Genomic DNA, 6,794 nt, shown 5'->3' with positions numbered 1-6,794 from the left:
AATAGATGAACAAAATTCTTTTTATAGGCTTTCCCGATTTTTTGGGGCAAGAGTAGGCGGGACCAAGGAATTTTTTAGTGAATCTTCGGGTATAACGCAAAGTAATCTACCTTGCAAATTCATGAAGTCGAACTCCGGCGGAGGTGGGTGCTACCGTGAAGATTTAGATTCATTGGGAGAATATTATTGGTAATACCATGCAAGTTTTATAAACAAAGCTCTAAAACTGTGTAGCATATAGGTTCCCACAATGTTCTAGAAAAGTTCTTACCACTAATTTTTCTTAATTATGTAACTAGCTGTAAAACAATGACAGATTTAGACTTTCACGACTTGTGAGGGTGTGGGGTCAACCAATTAAGAAGCCGATTCTTGAAATAGTCAACGGCTATCTAGGGTTTGAGTTTGGAGTATCCTTAAGACTGTGGGAATACATATGTGGATCAAATCGAAAGTGTTATCGATTTACGCTAACAAGTCGACGTCGGACCTCAAATGAAGCACTTTTTCTCTGCCAGTCATGAAGTATTTCTTCTCAGTAAAACTTCTTCATTGGCGAAAATTATACGGTAGAACGTAGAGCCAGACGGACATTGCACAAAACCAATATACTCTTCCACCTTTAGTCTCATAGTAAACAAATAATTTTTGTCTGAACGTATACTAATGTATTTACTTTAAACCGATTACCGGCCAAGCCGTGCCTATGATAAATATTCCCTTGTCCTATTTACACTGGGAGGTCTGGTGTGAACTTTTAGTGTTTCATAATTGAAAGTTTAAATTGAATATATAATATACTCAGAATATTACTATTGAATAATAATAATAATATTTAATCACATTATTTTAAGATTATTGGCACTAGTTAACTTCCTTGGTGCCACAGAAGATTGCCTTAGGCGGGTTGTTGAAAACTAATGCTTTATTGATATCACAAAAATAATTTAAAAAACCACAGCCAAGACTGATTTTTTTGAGTTAAGTTGCGGTAAAGATCATATTAATAAAAATTACATTGGTCATAGAGAATTTTATTTATTTAATGAAGACTTTTAAGTCAACACACGAAAATTAAAAAGTATATTTAAAAATGTATCTGTTCAAATTAAGGAACCAAGAAAAAATGTGAAACTTATAACTCAACTATTAAGCTGTGAATAGGCCAACAGCATTTTTTGCAAAGACTGGGGAAACCCCCCAAAGCATTCAATCAGACCAAAAATATTAATTCAAAAGGTTAGTAAGCTATAACGAACAAGTTAAGAATTAAATAACTGAATCTATAATTGCAAGCATATTTCGACGAAAATGTAGAGATGCAAGCTTAACTTAGTAAAGTTCCCACATTAATGCTAAAGAAATCTAGTTGGTACCACGAAGAGTATATAGTACAAACAATCATTACACTGGTTCAATTTTGTTTTGATGAAATGGTTGTTGTAGTGAGTAACACAATATCCGTAATTTAAAATTAGAAAGTTAAATAATGTTTATAGTATCTTAGTTTTTAATGTATCGTTACACTTTATTGATCCACCGCATGATAAATCCAACACCTTAAATAGCTTTATTGACCAATAGGTTAAGTAAGGTTAGTCAGGTTACTCGATGAGGATGTGGAGTTCGCTTAAGGGCCTATTTCTCAATTGTGGTGTCTGCTATTGGCCTGAAATAAGGATTAAGGACAGATGATCAATTTATAAGTCTCTGAGTAAGCATAAGGTGACTTTCTGATGTTAATCGAAAAAAAAAGTTATTGGAGTAATTTTTGAATATTCGTCATCCGTCGTTTAGTTACCTACTATGCCTGATTGGTCAAGTACCCAAAAGAGTCGGACAAAATAAAGCTAGAAACATACTACACCAACCATGCTAAGTGTGCTTCTCCGAGAATTCGGCAGCATCCGTTCTTTTTTAATTCAATCATCGGCGAAGATGGTTTTCTAGCTATGTTGACTTCCAGACGGGTCTGATTTCCCAATGTAGGTCGGACGAGTTGCACGCTTTAAGAGTTTAATGATAGTGTTGTTGAATTAAAGAAGTAGATCATTTAGAACCAGGTAAGGGGATGTGACATTTCATTGCAATGTGCTTCTCATGACCTACTTTATTGTCATTGCAGACCTGATTAAATTGGCATAGCTTCCCAATTTGCTTATCTGTTTTGAATGTTGGCCTCGTTGTAAGCCTATGTGTGTCCCCTTAAATTTGTCCGAATTGCACTTGGGCCTTGTGAGACAGTTGATCTGACAGCATTAGAGAAATGATATACTCATAATTTCCGTTACTTTTAAGAAGAATTTTGAAGGGTGTCGAGCTTATACAGACATGTAGGAAGAGATTATTTTATCCGGGAGCTCACAAGCCACAAATTCTTTCATATAAAATCAGGATTCTTAGATGGGTTTCACATAACCAACAGTTGGGTCAGACATTTATTGATAAGACAGTTGTTTAAAATCTGTCCTTTCGGGTCCTTCTTGGAACGCCAGCAAAGAGCCAAATCTTGCAATGCCTAAGACAGCTAAGCTCTCAGAGAGTTCACGGACACCTTAGCTAGGCTCTATATTTCAGATAGGTTCTTATGCGCGAAAGAAGCTCTAGGGACTTCTCCGTATATTTCAAATCTAATTCTCAGTAAAGTGGTTAGCTTAAAGTTGATTTTGACAGATTTTGTGATATGATGATCAAATTTCAATTTATGATTTAAACATAAATAATTTACTTAAATTAATCTCTCAAGTGCCATTCTCTCGGAAATACAATTTATATACTCTGAACAATAAGTTATTGCTTATGGAGTAAAAGACAGTGATAAACAAAATTAAAGGCCTTACTGAACTTAATGAAAATCAAGTCAGTTTGCATCTTTTTCTGAAATGATTTATCCCCAAAAAAGAAAAATTCAGAACAGGTTAGACATTGATAAGGGGTCTTTATATTGACCAGAAAAAGAATAAATCTTTTAATCAATAAATTATTAATTTGTTCAATAAATAAGCTTTCTTTAATTTCATAAGTATATATATATAAATAAAATAGCTATTCCTGCAGGAAACGATAAGTAGCTGTAAGCAAAGCCTGATGGCAACTTAAACAGTTTGTTATGCTGATATTATTAATAAATATAAAAATATTATTACTTACTAAAAATAACAAAAAATAAAAAATGGGAATAAAATGTTTTGGATCTTAGCTAAGATTGTTGAGCATCACAAACTCAATATTTTCTGTAATTTATTGTTTTTATAAATTTCTGAATTTATCTTATTCTATACAAAGTTTGACCAATTTCTTAACTTGCGCATTAAATTTTTCTGAGAAACTGCTCATTTTATTGTTTAAGCTTCAATTCAGTTTTTATACAAAAATATACTTTATTTTATTTCAAATAAAAGTCTAATCATTTTAATAGTTGTTAGTAATGGAACTTAGTCTTTTCACATGACCAAGAAATTAGCTTATGATTTTTCCTATTGCAGTTATGTCATGTATTGTTTCGATGTTTAACTTATATGCTTATGTGATATTTATGCAAAATAAAATGGACCTCAGCAAAATTTAATTTCTATATGTATTTGTTTTTGTCTTTTACTATCGATGATTCGAAACAGGTTTTAAAAAACTGAAAGCATTCATCTATAAGAACTCCGTTGACCTTTAACGGCAAGAAAACATACAGGACTAAAACACAATATTTCGAGTCACACGAGCGTCTAGTCGATGGTAATATGTGAATCTTTGGCGAATAAAATGTTGGACCTCCGGGATTGACAAATTTATTATTTAAATTTAAAAAAAAAATAATATTTTATTTGCCCACATTTTACGTTGCGCGTTACACTATGGGCAGGAAAGGTTTTCATCACTAACACATACAAATCCATTTAAAATGACAGAAAGTGTGGACGGAGATGTGAAGTGAGTATTCAACAAAAATAATTCCTTACATAATTTTTTACATCATTTCCGTGACATCAAATTACATTTAAAATATTACCAGATGAAAATGGCATACAGCCCTCAAAAAGGCAATAAAGTAATTGCACTAGAAAATCTAAATCGATTGGACGCTTGACCGAAATAAATTAAATTTTTTATTTGTCTTGATTTTGGACATTCTGATAAAATACTTGCTCGAAGATGAGCGACCATTTGCGTATGACCGGAGCCTACTAAAGGCTGGACAACCAGAGTCGTATCAGTGGAACTACCACACTTCGGCCTGAGTGTCTTGAGTACTAATCAGGGCAAAAGATTTTAGTTCCGTCTCCGACCTCTCGTGTGGTGCTAACTCCACAATTCTCGTCGATGATGATGGAATGCGATGTATTGCAGGCTCTAAGTCAAGTTTGTGCTTGCGAAGATGACTCTACTACAGGCATCGACCGCTTACCAGCATCTTGTTGCTGTAGGGATGTGGACGAACATCAGGGCTTTTTCCGTTAGGTTCCAAAGGATTATAAATGTACGCGAAAATAATAATAAAATATGAACATGTATAAGGAGAGCAACCACCTTCTATATTTGCGTGTGACATTAGTATGATTGCTGAACGAAAGTGGGAAGACTCTACTACTACCATCGGCCGGCACGACGGACTACGTTCCCTTAGAGAAAATATACCAATTGTAAAACTACTTCAGTTTACGATTGTGATAGTTAGTACTGAGGCGAGCAGTTACCCAGTTGTGATGACCGTTAGATTGGGAGTCTGACAGACATATGTATATTCTGAAACCGAAAATATACACTCTTTGAACTACAGTTGTAAAGAATAGACTGAATTAGATTCTAGCAATAGTCCAGTCAAATAACACAATAAATTATTACGGAGCTCAAATTTCTTATTATAACATAAATTGCAGCGTGATCCCTCATACTCAAAGAAATAGTATCCAGCGTTGTAAATAAATGCGATAAATTGATGGTACCAAATCGATTATCGGACGAGTCTAACTGACAGTGTCTTTCGGAGGACAGAGTAAAATAATAACCTTTACTTCTGCCGCGACTAACAGCAGAGATCTTATTTTGGAGCGTTTAATCTAGCCACATTTTAAGTCCAAAATGACCAAAAGCCAAGACGATAAGTTGCTTGCAGATTGTCGAATTCATGCAATTCATTACCTGGGGAGTAAAGAGGAGTTTTTGTTTTTCCAACAGAGTGCAGTCGTTTGATGGGCAAAGTAATACAGGCAAAATTGCGGTGTAACATTTTTGGCCATCAAGTTGACGTGTCCGGAAATGCAAACCCAGTGAAAGTGCTTGCGAAATGTGAGACAGAGTTCAAAAGATGCAACTCTCGTAATCGGATTGAACAAATCCAAGGCAATAATATACATACAGTGTCTCACAGCTTATTTCGGCAGTGTCTAGCAAAAATTTTAATTGCCTGCCATAAACTAATAATACAATATTTTTCAAAAATTCCAAAGACCTATGGCAGGTACATATATTAACCACCATAATGACTATATGACCTCCATAAACTGGGGTTTCCCCACCTGCTAGGTCGGGTTATGTAAAAAAGTACCTTAATTTATGGTCACGGCTTATTTCCAATAGTGGCATTATGGACACCTGGGTGCCATCAAGTTCGTTATTAATAGGGGGATGCTACACATCGACCCAGAGACTCTGATAGCTATTAACATTTACTTTGCATTTGCAACGGACGTATTTTTTTCTTGCGGCTCGTAATTCCTTGTTTGCATCGTTATAAGACAGTTTCAATGGTTTCTCGGCTATGGAGAATGAGTTCAAATTATTAAACTTTTGTATGTATCTATCTAATGGATCCAGCGAACTCCCATGCCTACAAATACATCCACAATATTCGCTCCCAATTTCCTGATTCTGGGATTATTAGCACTTTTGATGCAAATGAACATTCCAATGTTAATGTATCAGCAGAATCAAATGGTAATTTAACCAAATTAATAGCTTTACCGGGTGCTACTACAAAAATTTGCAGATCGATCAGTCTAAGACAGCCGGTTGGAAAAGGCATCGCTAAAGAAGTGGAATGGCAAGATTTTACTGAGTGAGGAAGCCATACAAGCAATGGAGAAGCTCACGATAACCACTGCCCCTATATTCGTTTGTGCGTGCTTATCCATTCTTTCCCTTCCATTGAGGAGAAGGAGGGCTTTGTAGCTGCCAAGACCATTATCTGCATTAATGAAAAAACTAATCGGGAAGCTGTCACTCTGGTCATTGCAGCTACAAGCTAATATAGAGTATCGCAAGAGCAGCGAAAACATAGTATGCGATATGTTATTGGGGAATTAAATACGTCATTAAAATAAAGTTCCATATATTAAGATTGAGGACGTTAGCTCATCACGAAAATTAATGCGAGTACCCTATTGTCCAACAGCACTTTTATAGAAGATGCTGATGCTGATTGGCATGGCTAGCCAAGTAAAAGACTAAGTGAGACAGTGTATAAATTACCAGAAAATAAAGCACTCAACTTTCTTATGCATATGTGTGTTGCGAAAGTGGTAGTATCCGAACGGTACCTTTAAAAACGACATGCCAACTTTTGGAAAAGGTATCCGCGATCCATAGGCATAGGGGGATTTTTGATCGTGATTCATGATTTTTCAAAGTTCACGTTGTTAATAATGATGTGTGATGCTACGGTACCAAAGTGGTTAGATTCCTTGTAAGTGGGGATTTTTAATAAGTCTCATATTCTATGTCATTCTTAATGATCGTCAATTTTTGTCCAACACCTTAAATAGCACCACTGATCATCAGCAAATTTTAACGGAATATTCCAT

Source organism: Drosophila grimshawi, unplaced genomic scaffold (genome assembly GCF_018153295.1).
Source record: "Drosophila grimshawi isolate 15287-2541.00 unplaced genomic scaffold, ASM1815329v1 contig_1148, whole genome shotgun sequence".
Taxonomy (NCBI): Eukaryota; Metazoa; Arthropoda; class Insecta; order Diptera; family Drosophilidae; genus Drosophila; species Drosophila grimshawi.
This window is presented reverse-complemented; position numbering follows the sequence as displayed.